This window comes from Triturus cristatus, chromosome 5_2 (genome assembly GCF_964204655.1).
Source record: "Triturus cristatus chromosome 5_2, aTriCri1.1, whole genome shotgun sequence".
NCBI lineage: Eukaryota > Metazoa > Chordata > Amphibia > Caudata > Salamandridae > Triturus > Triturus cristatus.
The window spans coordinates 130,671,387-130,692,758 of record NC_140588.1 but is presented as its reverse complement, the minus strand read 5'-3'; positions in this window follow the sequence as shown (position 1 = coordinate 130,692,758).

The window sequence follows — 21,372 nt, the reverse complement described above, 5'->3', positions numbered from 1 at the left end:
TTTTTATATTGAACCCTTGATCTCTTTGGTTAAGACCTCATCAGCCATAATGCTGTTTAACTACTTGGGCAATACTACAAAAATACTTGCATAAGCAGATGGCATTGTGGTAGTAAATTCCAAGCCTGACAAAGGATCTCCAATCATTAGGAGAGTGGCAGAAGAAATCGTTGCAGGCTCAGCTTATAAACTTAACATCTGTAAAAATCTAATTCTCACTGTTGATTGCACAGCAGCTGTACAACATGGCTATCATGACTATTTTGGCAGACCCAGGAGCTGCTGACCTTCAGGAGACTTCTCAAGACCTGGATGTTCGACCTGTAGCTGCCTCCCCCCCCCCACCACCCCTTAGCGCCTTGAGACCCTCACGGGTGAGTAGTGCGCTCTACAAATGTTGTGATTGATTGATTACATTCCTTCAGAAACAAGATCATAGATAGGTGCTGAAGTTTGTACCCTTGCTAGTAAAAACAAAATACAACTCCAAAAATGACATAATATTCCTGTTTCACTTTGTTGTCATATCACTTGTTAAAAGTTTTACTCTATCAACTTTTTATATATCTCTTTTTGACCATTACCTGTCATATACATATCGTATATCAATCTCACAGTTTTTGACTTGTTCTGGATAAAGATCATGCATTAACTCAGAGAAATTCAGTTAATTATTTGAAGTTTAGACACCTCAAATGCAAAAAACAGGCACTCACCTCTGCGCTGAGCCAGCGCAGCCCATCATGATACATCCCCTAATATCAACGGTGGAAGGCTATAACTCGTCAAATCAAAATACAGTGAGACCGAAATACTCTGTGGGTAGGATAACACAAAAATAGCGGAAAACACTATTGAATGAGGAACCGACAAGGAAGCTGTTGAATTATTTGTACTGGTGGACACAAATCCCATTTTAGGTCTAGGTTGGGTACGATAAGCCTATTTGCCAACAGACAGCTAAAGCTGCCTGTATGAGAGACCTGAAATGAAGCTATTCCACAGAACATCAATATTTAGCTAATTCGTCAGTTCTCGGAAAGAAAGATGGAAATAGAGGCAATATGGTCTACTTTTTAGCTCCTATTCATACAAACCATGAATCAGAGCACTTCACTTGAAATATCAGACAAATTAAAAAGAAGTCAACATGATCAGCATGTTTTAGAGAGGAATTAGTCATCTTCTATTTGACCAGTCACCAAAGTGATTAGACCGAGGGCTATTTCTGGGTGACAAGAAGCTAGCAAGATAAGTAAGCATTAGACAGACAGACCATGATATACGAAAAAAGTGCATTGTGTGAATGTCAAAAATTGTAATGTCATTGGCTACATTTACCTTTAGCAAACAGAAACTTTCTTTGTTCCTAATGTCTCAAGATCCTTCATAAATAATGAGCTTGGTTGTGCCATAGAATACTGGAAGAAACATTAGCAATCCTGCAGAATGATTCAGAGGAAGACCATCTCTGTCACAATAAATAACTAGATGGTGTTTATGAAACCCCAAATGCAGGTTTGTGCTCCAAAGTATTATTAGATGACGTCTTGCTTCATGCTTTAGGAGCCCTTAGTTGACTTGTGTCCCAGATAACCATTTTGGTTTGCATTTGCAGATGCTAAAAGAAAAATGATAGTATTAAACACAGAGGGAGAGATTTTCAAAACGTTTGCGCTGGTTTAGCGTCACAAAAGTGACACAAACCAGCGCGAATTTTTAACATTTTATTTAGGTCATCAGAAAAAGAATAACATATTACACATAATAGCATCACATAAATAATAAATATCCGATGTCCAAATTTCAGGTTTTCACCCCCCCCCCCCCACTCCGGTGGATCCCTGCAGGAACAAACAATTACACCAAAACAGGCAAACAAACAGACATGGGGGTTCTTCACGTCACAATGGCCAATTAATCCTTATTTAGCCAATTAGTTAATGGTTCCCAAATCTTCTCCCCCTTTACCCTTGCCCTACTTAACCTTCTCCTAAAGACAGAAATCTCCCAGTTATAAATAAATAATAGTTTACAAAACCAAACTTGTATCGAAGGAGGATTCTGATCAAGCCACGCAGTGGCTAGACAGAGCCGGAATACAGCCATTGCTATATACACCAATTTCCTATCGGCTTCCACCACTTCCTGACTACTAATCCCCAACAGTATAACCTGGGGGATCAATACAACAAAATATCCCAATATAGATTCTAAACGTTGTTCAATTTTAGCCAGCAGCTGCAGGAGGCCAGGGCAGGTAGCAAACATATGTGTACTGTCTGCAGCGAGTAGCCCACGCCGAGAACAATGTATCCCCGAAGTCCCTCCCCATCGATGAATACGAGCCGGGGTTATATATAGGTTACACCATGTCTTAAAGCATTGTACCTGCAGACTTGCTGAGATACATACCGTTTGACTAAACAAGAGGGAATCTTCACACTCTCCCTGCCCGGCTTGCAAAATCGTTTGCCATCTATCAAACTGTTTGGCTAAATCATCGCCCATTTTTTCATTATGAGTTTATATAGAGTAGACATTGTGGATTGGCCCCCTAGGATCAAATCCATTAAAGGAATTCTATTCCGGGAAAAACATTTTTTGGGTGAAAAAATCCCTTATCTGCAAATACTTAAAAAAATGTTTGTTCTCAATCCCAAATTTTACTTTTATAGCCTCAAAAGTGACAATTACAGCATTAGCTATAAAATCCCCTATACAGAAAATGCCTTTCTCAATCCAGTATTTAAAATATGCATCTTGAAATATCTCTGGAAGTAATGCATTATTGACTAAAGGGGAGTATCTATGTAGCCGCACAATCCCAAACTTTTTCCTGACAGCTGCCAGACCCTGAAGGCACAGAGCAGAACCTTAGATTTAACCCTCTTAGAATAGGCGAAATCTATATGACGCAGTAGGAGTCCTCTAGCTTCTGTCCCATAAATTAGATGGTAAATTGATATTTCCCCACATTCCAGGTAACCCCCTTTCAGCAGCTCCCCCATCTGTTTCAGGGCTGTTGCCCAATAATAAATTTGAAAATTAGGCACAGACCACCCTCCCCTATCTCTAGTTAGGGTCATGTATCTGAGAGCCCTTCTTGGGCGCTGTCAAGCCCATAGAAACCACAAGACTATCTGATCTAACTTCTGGAACCAGGTTTTATTTATCTCTAGAGGAATATAACATTTTAGGCAAGAATATAATTTTGATGACATTACTTCTCCCAGTTAATGTCAAGTGTAGGTTGCTCATTCTCCGGGAATCTAATTACATTTTCTGTAACAATGGTTTCAGATTAATATCAACAATATCCTCGGGCTTAGAGCTTATTTCTATACCTAAGTATCTGGCACTTTGTACTATCAGCCGATCCACTAATGTGATTTTATCGTTAATAACAATTTGAGTTTTATGTTCATTCAAGTGATATCCAGATATGTTACCAAAATGCAGTATTAGGTTGTTTATTTCGTCAAGAGCAGAGCGGGGATCAGATGATATAAATAGCTAGGTCGTCGACATATGCCAACATTTTTATGCATCTCCCTCTAGCATAAACGGGTTGAATTCTTTGGTCTTCCTGAATCTTCCTAATTAAATGGTCGATATAGGTGGCAAATAATAGAGGGGAACATGGACAACCCCGTGCTATATTAATTGCCCCGACTGAGCTCCCATCAATGCAATCCTCACACTTGGGTCCTTATACATACTTTGATTAGCTCTTATGAACCCTTCCCCTATACTGTTATGTTTCATGACATAAAAGAGGCCAGGAGACCCTATCAAATGCCTTTTCTGCATCCAGGAGAATTAAGGCCATAGGGTCTCCTGTCACCTTGGTATAATCAAATAAAGTGATTGTCCAACGAATATGATCAATGATTTCTCGGCCGGGTACAAAACCGTGTTGCTGGGGGATACCATTTTTTAAATAACTGAGGCCAGTCTATTTGCAAAGATCTTAGAATACATTTTTATATCACTATTTATCAAGGTAATGGGCCTATATGACCCTGGATCGGCCGCCACTTTACCTTTTTTTTTTTAAATATAACGATCTTTGCAATCTTTCACGACTCTGGAGGTGCATCTCCGCTCTGCACTAAACGAAACATCTCAAGCAAAATTAGCGTCAGTTGGGTCCGAAAAATCTTATAAAATTCACCTGGTAAGAAATCGGGCCCAACCGCTTTACTAGATGAAAGTGAATCTATAGCGGATTGTATTTCTTCCAACCTGATCAGAGCATCTAACATATTCCGATCTAGGGTCGTCAGTTGATCTAATTTAACCTCATCAAGATACCTCTTAATTTCAGCTTGGATCCCACTGTCATTAATATCTTCCGCATATAGCTTCTGATAACATTTTTGGAAGGTCGCAAGTATGGCTTCTGCATCAGTTACCAAACCAATATCTGGGTCCACGATCCCTGTAATCCGTGTTTGTGCCTCCTTTTCTCTAGCCCGGATGGCCAACATATGGCCCACCCTTTCATTACTCTCATAAAGTTTAGACCGCCAGGCTAGGTATCTGCCCGCAGATTTGGCAAGTGAAATTTCAGTTATGGCAGATTTGGCAGTTATTATCTTTGTTTGTGCTACCTCGGCCTCCCCCCCCTCTGATAGCACCTTAATAAGGTTGGTCTCAGCTTTTCCCAACACTCCATACATCTCATTAATCTTACTCCTCTCCTTCTTTTGGGTCTCCCAGCCGAACTGCGTCGTCTCTCCCCTAATACCCGCTTTGAGAGTGTCCCAAACATTTTGAATACCTGTGCTTCCCATATTCTCATCTAACAACCTAGTAATCCACTTTCCCATATGGTCAGTATAGGAATTGTCATTTAGCAAGGCCCTATTGAAAGTCCAGCTAGTTGCTTGTTTTTTGCATTTAACATTCCCTTCAAGTACCAAGGGGTTATGGTCGGATATAACTCTAGGAAACTTGGTGATCTTACTACCTTGAACCATACATTGGGGAATAAGAAAATAATCCAGTCTTGCATGAGTTCTGTGTGGGGCAGAAAAATAGGTGAACCCTGGATGATTTCCCTCTAGTTGTGCCCATATATCTACTAGCCCATGCAACACCTTTAATTGGGAAAGAGATTTATAAACTTTCGGTTTTCGCCCTTGATATATTATCTCAGGATGGTTAGATATCGCACAGCCCAAGTTTATATTACGGTCACCACATAATATAATTGGGGATGGCCAACCCACCAGTTTCAAACTCAACCAATTATACAATTCAAGATCCTCTAAAACCAGTCCGTAGACCAAACATAATGTAAACATACTACTATCAATTAAACATTGTACAATTGCCCATCTGCCATGTCTATCCGAGAGGGATCGTGTGAAATTAGCAATACCCCGGCATGCAAAAATTGCAACACCTTTAGTTCTAACCTTTTGCCTTGCCCATAAGATTAATTGATACCCATCGAGATCCATAATTTTATTTTTATTTGCTTCTATATGTGTTTCTTGAAGGCAGATAATATCTGCCTTCAAGATTCAAACATCTTCCTTTATTCTGCGCCTCTTTACAGGGTTATTTAATCCACAGATTTAATAGAAGCTATCCCTATACCCCCCATTATAAGTGAAAAACAAATCTAAATGCATTACATCCATTATGGTCAAAACAAACACATCTAGCCTATTAGAAACTACACCACATAAGATCCCCCTCTTCCTTATATGAATCAACCTCCTCCTCCCCAGCCCACCCCCCGCCCCTTACTACAGCAAAAAAGGTCCTCAGACCCTTATGATGCCTCCCGCATTCCACTGTGCGCCCCTGTCACTCCCCAACCTATCTGAAAAAAGACAAAGAAAATAACTCAGCTCAGTTTAAACAGCCTGAAATACAATAAACAATATGCCCACATCGCTTTTTCTTTCAAATAAAAAGAAAAGACAAGAGATCACAGACAAAATCAGCCTCCAGTTAGTTCCTGTAGGTAGTTCTGAGCCTGAATCTCGGAAGTGAACAATCTAACCCTTCCTTGGTAAATTACTTTCAACCGAGAGGGGTTCATTAGATATACTTCACAACCAAGTTTTTGGAAGGGGCTAATAAGCTGCCGCAGCCGCCATCTTCTTTCTACTGTTGTGTGGAAGAAATCTGGCCGCACGAAAAATGTCTGCCCCTCTGCTGTTCTCTTTGCGTCCGATCTTGCCTTTTGGAATATCGCCTGCCGCAGTAGAAAGTTCCCCAAAAAAATTAGGATCGCTCTGGGCTTGGGGTTAGGACAGGGTTGTTTTTTAACATCAGGGGAAATCTATGTACGCGCTGAATCTCTGCCTCCCAGTTCCAATTTGATAATTCAGGAAAAGCGGATTTAAAAATTTCAGCACAAATCCTCATATATCGCTCCCCTCGACTTTCTCTTCAACACCCAGCAAACGTAGGTTGGTCCTCCGCTGCCTATTCTCGGATTCTTCCAGTTTCCACAAAATATCCATCATTCTAGCATCGTTAGCAGTTGTTTTCTGCTCTGTACTCTCTAATCCAGCCTCCAACCCCACTACGCGTTCCTCCAAAGAAGTAGTTCTTGCTACAATCTCGGTGCAAGTTTTTGTTGTTTTACGGATTGCACCCTGGATTTTTTTGGTCGCAAGTTGTGCCCTTTTATGCTCCTGGTGAGCCTCTACCTGCATTGCCTTAAGTGTAGCATATATTAAGCCTATGGAAGGGACAGGATCAGGTTTACTGCTAGAGGCCTTTGGATCGCTATCATTATCCTGAAATCCATGCATTGCCCCTTCCTCAGCTCCCAACAGGGTAGCGGAGTAATCCCATTGCAGATGCTCATTAGTTTCCGAATGAGAGCTTTCATGCCCCAAGCCCTCTGAGCTTTTCCTTTTGGACCGACTGATAACCCTCTTTAGGGTGTCTGTTGTCGTAAGGGGGCTATCACTATCATCCCCTGAGGTGTCCACATCTGTGTTATCAGGGTCACTAACATTATTAAAATCGGATTCCTCTGTTAAAGAAAAAAAGTTATCTCCGTCCGGAGTACCAGGTACTGTATCCCCTGACTCCTGCTGCTCGCAAACATAATCATTGTGGGCTGTAGGAGCAATTTTATCCACTTTCCCCTCCTGTTCCTTCCTGCCAGACATTGCTTCTACCTCCCCCGTTTGAGTATTTAAAATATCAGGAGCTTTAGGCAGGTTAAATGTCTCTGAGGTGCTGAGGGGGTCAGAAGTAGCAGTCCCTCCTGTGACATCCGATACACTGTTACCAGCAATGTTGCTAACAGTACCTGTATCTCTTGATTTGCTTGGGGTTTTCTGTTCCAGCAGGGGTTTGGTCTGTTTGCCGCTTACCCCCTTCCCCGAAAACATCCCAGGGACCATCGGCGTTCTCGCTTTCACAGCCCCGTTAGGAAGACACCGTTCACTCACGGGAGTTCCATTCTTGCTCCCCGCACTCTCTGCTCTCTCCTGGGTGGGTGTGCGAGAAGCCTCCAATTCCTTGGGGGTAGTTAGCTTTTTGGATGCAGCAACAACAGTCTTGGAGCCTGTCACTTCTTCCCTCTGTGCTAGTCTCCGTGGAGGCATCCTGCCCTGCCTCGCGCTCATCCGCTGGCTCCCAGCAAGCCACGCCCGCAGTAACAGCAGGTATGTCCGGCTTCTCAAAATGCCGAGACCAAACACCGCAGATGCACGAAGTAGCGCTTCGTGAACAACTTGCTGAATAACCATCCAGAACAATAAGTGAGGTCGCAATTCCGTTCCGAAAAGCTTTTTTTTTAGTTTAGCTGGGCATAGATGCCACCATTTCAATCAAGCAGCAGAGCGGTCAGGGAGTGACTTTCGCATGGGTCACGCAGCCGCCATCTTGCCTCCAAAGATCCGTGCTATTTTCTTTCCAGCGCAAAACTTGTTTTGCACTGGAAAGCTCTCTTTCAGTCGCACAAAGCAGCGTGTATGCTACACTCAGGCACACACCTAGCACTACGGTGCTAAGGTGTGTGCATGGGGCACGGCAGCTGAAATCAGCACCGGCACAAGGGAAAGGGGAGGAAAGAGCCAAGTCTCTGAAGATATGGCGCTTTCCTGCTCCCTCCCTGTCATGCAACATGGCGCAGCCTTTCGGGGGGCTGTGCCGCATTGCGCGACTTTTTGGAAAATCTCCCCCAGAGTGTATTTATATGCCCTGTGCAATACTTCAAGGAGGGTTTGATTTGGGCACAGATCTCCACACTTGGGCCCTCATTTACTAAGGTTTTGCGCTTTCACAAAGTAAGCCAAAGCAACGCAGCCATATTTTTTTTCCGGTGCAAAATTAATTTTATCAGCTCCAAAAGCATTTTGCGCTGCATTGTACCACTTTAAATCACTTTTGCATCACTTTGCATCTTTAAGTCAAGCAGGCGATATTGGGATGATACTAGAGTGGATTAGGGTAAATAACTGTAGGTTTTGACGCACAGCCCCATCTACTAAAATAAACACAATGAGATGATGGACGGATCGCTGAAACTTTTAAGACACTCACCCCCAGTCCTTGATCTGGGCTGAATCCATCATCGTTCACTTTGCCACCTCAGTTCAGACTCAGCCATATGCAATCAGTCTTGACCCTTTGCCTAATGGGAACAGTCCAGCCCAAACTGCCAAGCCAGGTCTTCCCTGAACCAAAAACAAGCATCCTGGGAATGGTTTCGGGGTAACACACCTCATCAGCCAGACTAGCTTGAATCCAGGGGCAAAGTGAGCAAGGGGCCCACGCCTGGGCATACCCTGCCGACTAAGGGCAAACAAAGCAATCACAAGGAGATGATGGACGGAGCGCTGAAACATTTCAGACCCTCACCCCCAGTCACAGATCTGGGTTGGGTCTAAATAGCCAGAGCAGTCTTTGCATTAAAGTGTAACGCCTCCATGTGCAGGCTATTTTTTAAAGTAACCCATGCATTGCGTGTGAGCTGAAGTGCACAGCACACATCAAATGCATGGGACCCTTCTGAGTTTGTCGAGGTGTGGGAATTTGTACCTAAAGTGTATGCATCCAGGACACATCCCACGCTAGCCAGTGCACTCACCTCTGCACCATGGTGTTAGACTCTGCGTCAACCTAATCAGAGCACTAATGCAGGGGATGACAGCTGTAGCAGGCCAATCCTAGTAGCCTTGGCTCTGCACTGTGCTTTAGTCCTTGAGCTGCGCAGCACACCTAATTGAAAACTTAATAAATGAGGGGTATATTATCAAGAAATGGCCTTGAAATTATCGCCGCTTTAGCGGCAGAAAACTGCCGCTAAAGCGGCGATAATGGGCTTGATAATATGCCCTTGAGAATTCCCATAGAAGCCCATGTTCTGGTGTCAACATGGGCTTCTATTGGAATTCTCTGTGGCATATTATCAAGCCCATTATCCCCGCTTTAGCGGCAGTTTTCTGCCGCTAAAGCGAAGATAATTTTAACGCTGTGCTTGATAATATGCCCCTTGGTCCATTGGTGTTTTCTCTACCCACACCATCCCACTACTTTCATGTAGATTGCAGGCAGTACTCTAATTAGGGCACATGGTAAAACAGTGCTTAATCTGCTAAAAAATATTTGTGTTGTGGTCTCGTGTTATTCTTAGGAGCCCACCATGGCACGTTGCCGAATGCTAGGGTTGCCGAATACCAAGGCTGTGTGATCTTGGTTCCATTCACCACCCTACCCTTCTTGTTATGTTATGTTATGTTAGAAGCATTTATTAAGCGTGCATACACCAACAGTTTCTTGGCGCTCAGAGAAGGATCACGGCAATGGTAAGGGGATTGCTTTAATCAGTATATGCTTAAGTGAACAACCAAGTCTTTAGCTGTTTCCTGAACTGGGCCAGAGAAGTCGAAGACCTAATCTCCGCCGGAAGGGAGTTCCAGAATTGTGGAGCGAGAACGGAGAACCTTAGTCCACCATGCTTCTTTCGCTTGGCTGTAGGAACTTCCAACAGATTCAAGTGAGAGGATCTAAGATTACGAGAGGGGGTATAGCGGTGCAGACGGGCCGAAATAAAAACCGGACCGTTGCAATGTAAAGCTTTAAAAATGGTGCAACACATCTTAAAAGCGCAGCGCATGCTCACTGGAAGCCAATGAAGGCTTTTCATTAAAGGGCTAACATGATGCCATTTACGCTGATGAAAGATCAGCCTTGCCGCCTGGTTCTGAACTAGTTGGAGGCGCCTTAGTTGGTATGCTGGGATGCCAACATACAATGAGCGGTTAAATTAGGGCACGACCTTGCGCACCCATACAATGAGTCGGCATAATCCAAGCGAGAGATCACTAGAGCGAGAGTGGCCAGAATCATAGCTTCCCTGCTAAAGAATCTACTGATCTTCTTTAGTCTGCGCAGCTGAAAGAAGCCAGCAGAGACTACCGAGCTAATCTGAGCCTTCATAGACAGATCATTACTGATAATGATCCCCAGACTCTTGGACGAGGCAGCTGGTGCAGGGGGATTACCAAGTTTAGGGGGCCAAAAATTAGAATGCCATGGATTTGCTGCCCCACCAGTTAAAATCAGCTCAGTTTTATCCGGGTTCAACTTCAACTGATTGTTGTTCATCCAGTCACTTATAAAAACCATTGTGTCTTGAACGTTGGATTCAGATGAGGCAGAGGTATTAATACTGAACACCAGTTGAAGATCGTCTGCGTAGTTAAAAATCCCAACATTCTTTTTTCTCAAAGAATGAATTAAAGGAAGGAGATAAAGATAGTAAAGGAATGGGGAAAGAGAGGAGCCCTGAGGAACCCCACAAGTAATATCGCTTTTGTTGGAAGAGAAATTAGCGCGGCACACCGCTTGGGACCGATTGCTCAGGAAGGAGGAAAGCCACCCTAAAGCCAGACCCTGAATTCCGGCATTGTTGACACGGTCGACCAAAATATCATGATCGACCGTGTCAAAAGCTGCTGAGAGATCCAGGAGAATCAGGGCCTGAGGGATGCCTATATCCGCCCCCTCTCTGAGCACATCCATAACCGTAAGGATGACTGACTCGGTCGAGTGTGCAGGTCTAAAGCCGGCCTGGTGGGAGTCTAGGACCTGGAAGTGTTCATCAAAGGAACTCAGGCAGTTAGCTACATGGGTCTCTAAGACCTTACCCAGATAGGGCAGCAAAGAAATAGGGCGATAGTTGCTGAGAACTGATGGATTTGAAGGAATCTGGAACCACACCATGCTCAAGCGAGTTATTCAAAAATGATCTGGGCGAGTCTGGGCATATGGTAAAGGCTTCCCGAAGAATATGAGGGGGACAATAGCCCAAGGGAGAGCCTGAAGTGACCTTATTTAATAAGTTCAAAAAAGTCTGCTCTGAGATGGAGGGGATTCGGTCGAGGCGATGTAAGCTCAGATCGCTGTTACGGTCATGATGAACGCAGACCCCAGAAGGGATACTAGCCTTGAAGGTGGCTATCTTCTCTATGAAATATGAATTGAGAGAGTCACATAGAGATTGAGAAGGGACAGGTTTTGGCGTGACTCTATCAGGTTTGGAAAGTTGGTCGACTATAGAGAAAATTTCTTTGGATTTGTTAGAAGCAGTAATAATTTTTTGCAAGAAAAAATTAGCCTTGGTTTGAATAATCACATTTTATATTCTTTCATCAGGGCTAAATAGAAGACTTTTGTATCTGAGAGGTAATGATGACGCCATTGGCGTTCTGCTTGTCTAAGTTCAAGTTTCTTTGATTTAAGATCTTCCGAGAACCACCGTTGAGCGTCGTGAGGTCTCACAGTCTTAATTTTTTTAAGCAGGGCAACTTGATCGCTGGCCGACTTCAACCATAATTCAATGCTCTCTGCCTGGGTCTTGAAGTCTTCTAATATAGAGGGGAAGGTACTCATTAAGCAAGATCGAAAATGGTCCATGTCTGCTCGTCTCCAATTTCTGGACAGTTGGTTCTCTATTAATTGGGGTTTAGGAGAAGGAATACAATGGAGAGTAAATCGGATCAAATAATGGTCGGACCAGACACACGGAGATATCAGAGGAGAAGAAATCTCTAAATTAGAGGTCCAAACTTGACCTAAGATATGCCCTTTTATATGGGTGGCATCCCTCACATATGAGGTACAATTCATCCCTAAAAGTAGGTCAGCAAATTCCCTCGAACTAGGACTCTCCCGATTATCGGAAGGCCAATAATTGAAGTCCACAATTATGAGAATCCTAGCATAGTTGAAAACAAGGTGAGAGATCATCTCTCCCAGTGCCTGAGGAAAGGTGGGCATGTTACCAGGGGGTCTATAAAAGAGGGCACAGATAAAAGATAACTGAGGGGAATCAAATTTTAAAATCAAGAAATCCGTTGAGGGCAAACCAGTGGACTCTAAGCTGGAGAACTCATGCTCTGTGCTTAATTTGTGCCGGTGCTTGCCGGTGCTTAGCACCGGCACAAATTTCTTAGGGCCGGGTCTACACTTCATATTGCCTTTCTTAAGTTCACACGGGTCTTCCCGGTGAACGCCGCAAAATATTTAAAATTGGATGCTGCATGGGCGCATGCCTTATTCTGAGGCACATTTCGCCACTCTGGGAGGGACTGCCCGAGAGAAAACAGCTGAACAGTGCCTGCCATTGTTCTCCCCGGTTGTAATCACGTCCCTGTCCCTCCTCTCCTGCTTGAAAAGATGCACAGCCCCCAGAGCAGGTCAGCCTTCTCGAAAACGCACCTCCCCCCACACTCTCTAACTTCCGCCCGCCTCTCCGCTTCTGCTTCCTATCTCTACAGTGATCCTGATGCCATTCTGATAGCGGTAAAAAGCGGTCATTTGATTTTCCTTTCTAGAGAGAGTATTTGGGGGAAAAAATGCAGTGGCTCCCGACATGCTCTTCCAGTCGTGAACCCTGTCTGCCATGGTGCCACTGGACTGCCCTTTCAAGTCCCGGGAACAACCACTGAAAGAAGAGGGGCAAGTGCAAGGTGCAGCAGCTTCTATATCATGTTTCATGTTTGTGTTCCAAGACTCGGCAACTGCCGCGGCGCTCCTTCCATCGCACAGGGCTGAGGGCTCCTGTGATCCGAGGATAGTGGGTTTGAGGCTGAGCAGTTGGCTGCTACTCTGAGGGCCTGAAGGGATCCTGGGCTCTGTGTGTCACTGTCTCCATCACTTAGAGCAGCATGGCTCCGCCATGCAGCACTCCACATTGCTGGCTTCCGATCTTACTTTCCCCCGCTGCTCTTCCTGGCACTGGTGGGCCTTCAAGCTGAACATCCCCAAGGTACTGCTTCCCTACTCTGCGCTTGTGGTACAAGAATCAGCTTCACGCTGGAGGCCATTGAGGGGTACTACTGATGGTGAGTGCTGAGGTTTCAGAGCAGGGAGGGCACACGACGAGGTGACAGAAAGCAGAGCATGCCTGCACTATGAAGCATTAGCGACGGGATTGTCAAACTGATTCTACATTTTCTTAAATTATCTGTGAGATCAAGATGTTTAGCCAATGTTTAAGCAACATGTTGAAGTCGCCTCTAAGTTGTATGATTGAAGCATGATTTTGTAGGTGGTTTAAATGTGGTCAGCATGTTGCTAATGGTCTGTGTCTGAGCTCTTAAAGTTTGGAACACAGATGAGCAAGAAAGTCAATTACGGAATGGGAATGTGACAATAGCTGCTCGTACTATGTATGCTGTAAAAGGCACTCTGCATAGGCCAGGGAGAATAGAGGGGTCTTCAGGGCATTTCTTCTTTTAAAACACTTCTAAAGAAGGCAACATTACACCCCTTGACTCAGCTGACCCATGAGGTTCTGTCCCTTACCATGGCAGCGAGCTTCATACTTTCCCACTCAATGTCTCTCATTGTTTGTGGTGATATTATTTAATTATTGTGCCCAGTAAGCACTGGACAATGGCACAGCATTTTTCATCTTCAGTTGTTTAAATTATGGTGCCAGCCAGACATGCTGCACAGATGCTGAACAAGTTTATAGAGTAGACTGCCAGGGAGCAGTGGGGGTTAAAAACAACAGATCGGTTTGGTATGAGACAAACACAAAACATCTTGGTAGCTTAGAAAAATGTCAGAATGTATGCAAGATCTGTGGGGTGTTGGAATGGTCTGGTAACTCCTGGGCGATACTTATTGCAGAGCATATCTGGCTCCCTAGTTGAGTTTTCCTCTCCTTCTCCTCACCACCCTACAAGGCTGGTTGTGTATATGTGTTATTTACTTAATTGTTTAACACTGTTTAAAAATTAAACCTTAAGAGGTAACGGAGCCCTTTGTTCCACTGTCTGCCGCCCTCTGACACTGCTAGTGCTAGCTGACTTTAAAACAGATATTCTTTAAAATATTGTGTGTTCCGTCTAAATTTAAGAGTCTGTCTTGAGAAACCACTTCAACTTTTTTAGACCAGGTCAGGTGGTACAGAATCTTTCTGGAGATGAATCATGTCAGCAGAAATTTTTAAAAACTTAACATCTGCAGAAGCTCATGCAGCAAAAATATCTTTAATGACCATGAAAAGTTGGCTCTACTTTATCGCATGGATTGGCCTGCCTTAGGAATGCAATGCGTGACTGGCCTAAAATTTGCCCACAAAAACAGCAATAAATGTTATGATAGGAAACACAAAAAATTGCAAAATGAAACTAAGCAAGCTGTAAGGAATGTTTTGTTTGTGACATGGTATGTGCACAAGTGCATCTGTAATTAACTGTCTGGACGCCAGCAAGGGCCAGTGTCTAATAGTGGCTGAGAGGCATTTTTCACCGGCTTCTGTTTTAGTTGTGCAGTTCTGATACATGTATGGTATTTGTGGATTCAGGTGTGTCATTGTTATGGCCTAACAACACTGTCCGGTGTGGTATTTGCAGAATAGTCCGGCCCGGGGATTCCAGTAGCTTCTTATATGATGAAGAGAGATGAGTGCACCTGAGAAGGGCTAGGGGACATCCAGTCAAAAGCTGGGAAGAGCTTGAGACCAAAAAGGAGAATGCTTTGTAATGTACACTGTGGTAGTGCTGGGCACAGAAAGGTACATTGCTGATTTCATGTCAAGGGTATAGGATGTGGCATAGTGGTCAGAGCTGCCCACTTTGGAACGGAGGAACCAGGTCCAGCTTCGACCATCACATCATCCACCCGTGCGATCAAACAAATGAATGTGGCCCAGTGTAACGTAACTGGTGAACATGTAAAGTGCTATAATAATCTGAAGACAAAAGGGTGAAGACGAGATGGAGAGTAAAGGTGCAGTGAGTAGCATGGGCCTCCCAGACTCTAATCCAGAGAAGAAAATGACCTCCCAAGTAGTTAGCAGTGCCAGTTGAGGATGTAGTTGGAGCAACTAGAGTAAGTGGGTGGAGCCACAGGTGGAAGTGGGTGGAGCCGAGGGAACTGGGTGTGGCCTCCTAAAAAAAATGGAGCACCTGCACTTCATATTTTACAAATTAAGCACTGCTGATGCTCCTTACGAATTATGGCAGAAACCCCACCTCCACCTCTCCCCAGAGGTCGATTAGCCTGAAGGATATAATAGCCATTAGGGATAGCTGCTAATATCTGGGGCACAAACATCGGTCAACCAAGTTTCCGTTAAAAGGAGAATGTCTGGGTTTTCTGATTGTAAAAGTAGTAAGATTTTAGCTTGGTGTTTGTTGTACGTTCTAGTGTTCTTCAACCATAGAGACGGGCGGCGAGCTGACATCGCCGCTCCTCGTGGGCCCTGAAATAGAACTTAAATGTAGATGTGATCGTCAATAAATCTACACGCTGTTACCATACCAACCCAGCGTCCTCCCTGTTATTTCCAGCACTACAAATGGCGACGAGGGTTCTGGAAGCTGGGCCCACGAGTGTCTCTCCATGCCTTGCTGTCCTTGCCGGTTGAAGCGGAGCCCTCCCACGTGGGCGTCTGCTGCTGAAGCCCCTCCCTGCAGCCTCTAGTTCCCGCTTTGCTGCCTGCCTCGACTGTCTTCTGGCCACGTGCTCCTGCCTGCTGGCACTGTTCCCGGGACGTTCTGTGCTGGCGCCCCTCCCCCCCTCTGGCCCTCCTGCAAGCTGCTGTCTCCGGCCCTGAGTGCCAGGTACTTTCTGTTGCTGTGGGGTCTCGCCTAGCGGTGCTTGCGCCCTGCTTGGTGCCCCTCCTTTGTGCTCACGTTCTGCCAGGCCTGGGGTGCTGCCGCTGCGTGGGGGTGTCCGCCATCCGCGCCACGTCTGTGGGGAGTGCTCACGATGGCGCACGGTGGCAACATCTGTGTCCCGCCTCTCTTCTTGGAGGTTCCCGGCAAGCCGTGCATGAAGTGGAAGAGCTGGTTGAGGGCTTTCAAGAACTACATTGTTTCCATTGATGGCACAGGGTACTCGGCAGAGCGGAAGAAGGCGCTGTTGTTCGGACTGCTGGGGAAAGCGGGGCAAGAGGTCTTCGACAGTTTGCCCGTGTACGTGAATCCGCCTGGTGTTACCACTCAGCTCAATGTGTTCCAGGAGGCGGTGAGGAGGTTGGAGCTGCAGTATGCTGAAGAGACTAACATCATGGTGGGGCGCCACAAATTTGCTCTTCGGAAGCAGGATGAAGGGGAGACTATAGAGGAATATATTGCCTGCTTGCGCGTTCTGGCCCAAGACTGTGAATTTGCGGGCATGACGGACACTTACATCAGGGACCAGGTGGTGTTCTACTGCCACTCCAAGAAAGTGCAGGAACGATTACTGACATGCCGTGATCCTACGCTGCAGGAGGTGGTGGCGATTGCGAAGGCCATCGAGAGATCCCTGGTGTCCGCAGAGGAACTTGCTAAAACTAGCCACGCTGCCAATGTGTTTTATGTGCAGGACAGAAGCAAATCCGCCCAGAGGCCTCCTGACAGAGGGGCGAATGATAAGGGGGCGGGTAGGAAGCCGCTCGCTTGCTTCAGGTGCGGAGCGCTGGATCACTTGGCGGACAGTAAGGCTTGCCCTGCGCTTGGCAGGAAGTGTACTAAGTGCAAGAGGGTGGGCCACTTTGCTGCTGTATGCAAGACCAGGAAGTCAGCTAGCAGTGTGAAAGTGAGTTCTGTGAGCGAAAGTGATCTCGAGGCGCTTGGGGATATAGTATCTCTATTGATGCGGAGGATGGGCGAGTGAAGGGGCCCATAGGCTCCGTTTTGATCGGCTCTGTTGAGCTTCCGTTTACTGCTGATTCAGGTTCCCCTATTACTCTGATTTCCGACACTACGTTTGATGCGAAGTGGCAAGATGTGCAATTGCGTGTGACGGATGTGAACCCGAAAGCGTTTGGGGAGCAGGACATAGTGATGAAAGGGTATTTTTCCGATACCCTCATTTTCAAAGGGAGGACAATCACTACCAAGTTTACGTGGCCGAGAAAGGGAGAAGCCTTGTGGGATGGAAGGATCTGGCGAAGTTGGGAGTGATGCTAATCCCAGGGGCAGCGGATCCCATAGTCCTCAGAGCTGACTGGGTCAATTCTATTCAGGCAGACGATGAGCCGGGTGGGTTGTCCGGAGTCCTTGCAAAATATAGTTCGGTCTTCGCAAATGAAGTATGGTGTGTGAAAGGCTTCGTGCACGACATACAGCTGAAGGAGGGGGCTATGCCGATCAAGCACAAGGTCAGGACTGTGCCTCTATCTGTCAGGGCGGAACTCAAGGCTGTGCTGGACAAGTTGGAGAATGAAGGTGTGATTGAAGGTGCCGGTGCTTCGGAATGGGTGTCCGCGATTGTCGTATCGAAGAAGAAAAGGTCTGGAGACATCCGTCTATGCGTGGACCTGCGTTCCCTCAATAACAACATCCTGGTCAATTGTCACCCTCTGCCCAACATTCAGGACATTTTGGCGTCGACGTCCGGGTCCCGACTCTTTACCCTGATTGATCTGAAGTCAGCGTACCACCAGGTCTGCCTCACCGACGGCTCCAAGAAGCTGACCACGTTTGTCACTCCGTTTGGGGCGTACAGGTATGTCCGGCTGCCTTTCGGACTCGCCTCTGCTTCGGGGGTGTTCCAAAAGTTGATGGATCTGTTGTTCTGTGACATGGAGGGGGTCGAAGCGTTCCAGGACGATATCTTGATTCACACCAAGGACGAAGCAGAGCACCTGGCGGTGTTGGGCAAGGTGTTGGAGGTCTTGCGTGAGAAGGGAATGACAGTCTCCAAAGACAAATGTAAATTTATGGAGACCAAGATCGAATACTTGGGGCATGTCTTGACCCCGGACGGGATTGCTCCCAAGGAAGACCTGGTGAAGGCGATCAGAGAAGCTCCGTGCCCTGGCGACAAGGACGCACTGCGGTCCTTCCTGGGGCTCAGTGAGTACTATTCGAAGTTCCTGCAGGGGTAAGCGACCACGGTGGAGCCACTGAGGGCCTTGCTGAGGAAGAATGTCAAGTACGCATGGGCAGCGGAGCAGGACGCGGCGTTCGAGGCCGTCAAGAGGGGTATCGCAGAGGCTCCGGTGCTGCAGCCTTACAACAAGGACTTGCGGAATGTGGTCACTGTCGATGCCAGTGCAAAGGGCATTGGGGCGGTTTTCTGCCAGTTCCACGGGCAGAAAGAAAACACCATTGCCTTCATATCCCGCTCTTTGAGCGACGCCGAGAAGCACTACAGCACCATCGAGCGCGAGACGCTCGCCTGTGTCTGGGCGGTGGAGAAACTGAAGAACTACTTGTGGGGCAAGGTGTTCGAAATCGTCACGGATCACAAACCCCTGATCTACATGATGGCCGGCGAGGGACGTGGTAATGGGAAGGCCAGTTCGCGGCTGCTGCGCCTACTGTCCAAGCTGCAGGAATACCACTTCACGATCCGGCACATCAAGGGTGGCCTCAACTGCAGAGCGGATTGCCTGTCCCGCTTGCCCGTGACAGGGGACGATGGTGTGTCCCTCGATGATGCGGAGTGTGTGGTGGCTCTGGTGGATGCCACGACGATGTGCGAAGGTTCCATATCAGAGGAGGAGTGGCTCGCTTCTCAGGAGAAGGACGTGGTTCTCCGCACCGTGATGGGCCACATGACATCCCAGTGGCCTCCTGTTTGAAATCTACACGGTTCGCTGCGAAGCTTCCAGCAGGTGAGTGCGGAACTCACTCTCGAGAATGGTTTCTTGAAACGGCATGAGCTGTTCGTCCCTCCGGAAGGCCTCAGGAGCAAGCTGATAAGGATTGTCCACAAGGGTCACCCTGGCGGCACCGCGACCAAGAATCTACTGAAAATGTACTACTGGTGGCCGGGGATGACCAGCGATGTCTGCGACTTCATAGACAGATGCGAGCAGTGCCTGAAGGCGGACAAGCATTGGAAGACCAGCAGAGGGGAACTGCAGAGGGTGGAGATTCCGGCTGGCCCATGGAGCAAGGTTGCCATCGCGGGTCCATTCTCGCTCCTGCCGGAGGACTGCAGATTTCTCATCGTGATCACCGACTACTACTCCAAGTGGATACAGTACAAGTTTGTCTGAGAGGTTACCACGGACCGGGTGATTCAAGTTCTACGAAAAATTTTCGCTCAGGAAGGGCAACCGAAGGTCATGGTTTCTGATAACGGCACCCAGCTGGTATCCAGGAAGATGACGGATTTTCTCACCCACTCAGGGGTCAAGCAGGAGAAGACCCCATTGTACAGCCCGAAGAGCAATGGGCAGGTGGAAAGAATGAACAGGTTCCTCAAAGAAGGAATTCAGCTAGCCATTGCGTCCAATTTGGATGTCAAGATGTTTCTTGCGGACAAGGTGCGTACTTACCATAACACTCCAAATGCTGTTACAGGCCACACACCTTTCTATTTGATGAGGGGGAGGAGGTGCACCAGTGAGCTTACTCCCAAATACAACGAATGGTATGATGTACGAGAAGACACGGAGGGTGTGCAAGAGAAGACGCTGAGAGTCAGGGAGCGTATCATGGCCAAGCAAGAGTGTGCCAAACGGTACGCTGATACTGTGAATAGAGCCAAAGCAAAGGACGTGGAACAGGGAGATTGGGTGCTAGTAAAGAAGCCGCATAAGGTGATGAAGGGGGAGTCAGTCTTCCAAACTCCTGTACGTGTGCGGGAGGTTAGGAAAGGGGCAGTGTGTTTGGAAAGTGGAGGATGGAGAAGCAAAGATGACATCGTCAAGCTCAAAGCAGGCCAGGAAAACATCATCATGAATGGAGGCCGTGCGAGTGGGTCCAGGAATGACGATAGTGTACCTGAGTGGCAAGAGTACGAGGTTGCAGGCAGGAGTGAACGGGCGGATAATGGATGGTTGCACACCTCGCCTATTGATAGAGCTAGCAAAGGCGAATCAGCATGTCGTGAGGAGGTGCGAGTTGAGACATGTGGTGCCGGTGGGCGGGGTGGAACGAAGTCTGTGCGAGAGTGCGAAGGCAACCAGGGTGTCCAGGAGTGTACCAGATATAGTAGCACGCCATGCGCCGAGGAGCATCCTCGGTTTGTCACTCCTAGGAGGCCTACCAGATTTGTTAGGGCGCCCAAGCGTTTTGAAGATTTTGTCATGACATGAATAATGTTTTGCTGTTTATATTGTTGAAGGGGAGATGTTGTACGTTCTAGTGTTCTTCAACCATAGAGACGGGTGTCTCGTTGCCGTCTGTGTCACGTGACGCCCCGTCCTATCAGGACGGGCGGCTCCGTGGCGCGGAGGGGGACGAGACATTCGAAGGAGAGCGCTGGCGGCGAGCTGACATCGCCGCTCCTCGTGGGCCCTGAAATAGAACTTAAATGTAGATGTGATCGTCCATAAATCTACACGCTGTTACCATACCAACCCAGCGTCCTCCCTGTTATTTCCGGCACTACAGTGTTTCACCAAGGATCGAGTGTTCAGATAGCAGACTGTGAGTCCTGTAGGTTTCTGAACCTTAGGAAGGGAAGGGGTGAGTCGCAATGAATTTTTGTTAGGGTAACTTTCTAAAATTAGTTCTGGAAAGTCAGATCGATGTATATAAATTTCCGCTTCTTCCAGAATAAGTTTATTGTTCTCAGTAATTTGAGAATTACCCAGCCACGATTTCAGTACCTTAGGGGAGTAAGAATATTTAATAAATTGGGCATTAGCGGTGGCCCCTGACCCCGCTCGGCCACGGACGGGCGCAGACGGGCTTGCCTTTGGCGCATCCGGGAAAGCATTTCGTTTTATGCCTTCCAAAAGTTGTGCAAAACACGCAATTCTTTTAAAAATATTGTTCATTCTCAGTAGCAGTTAACCAGTTAAAATACATTCAAACACTTTTAAAAAGCGGTCCGATATAACCCAACCCTGGCAACAGACCTTAATCCCTTCTTGTCTGTTCATCTCTTTCAATTTTCATTCCAGATTTCTCCATTTGTCACTGTTATTTAATCTTTCTCTTCCTCCTCCTTTTGTTACCATTCTGCCATCCTCTC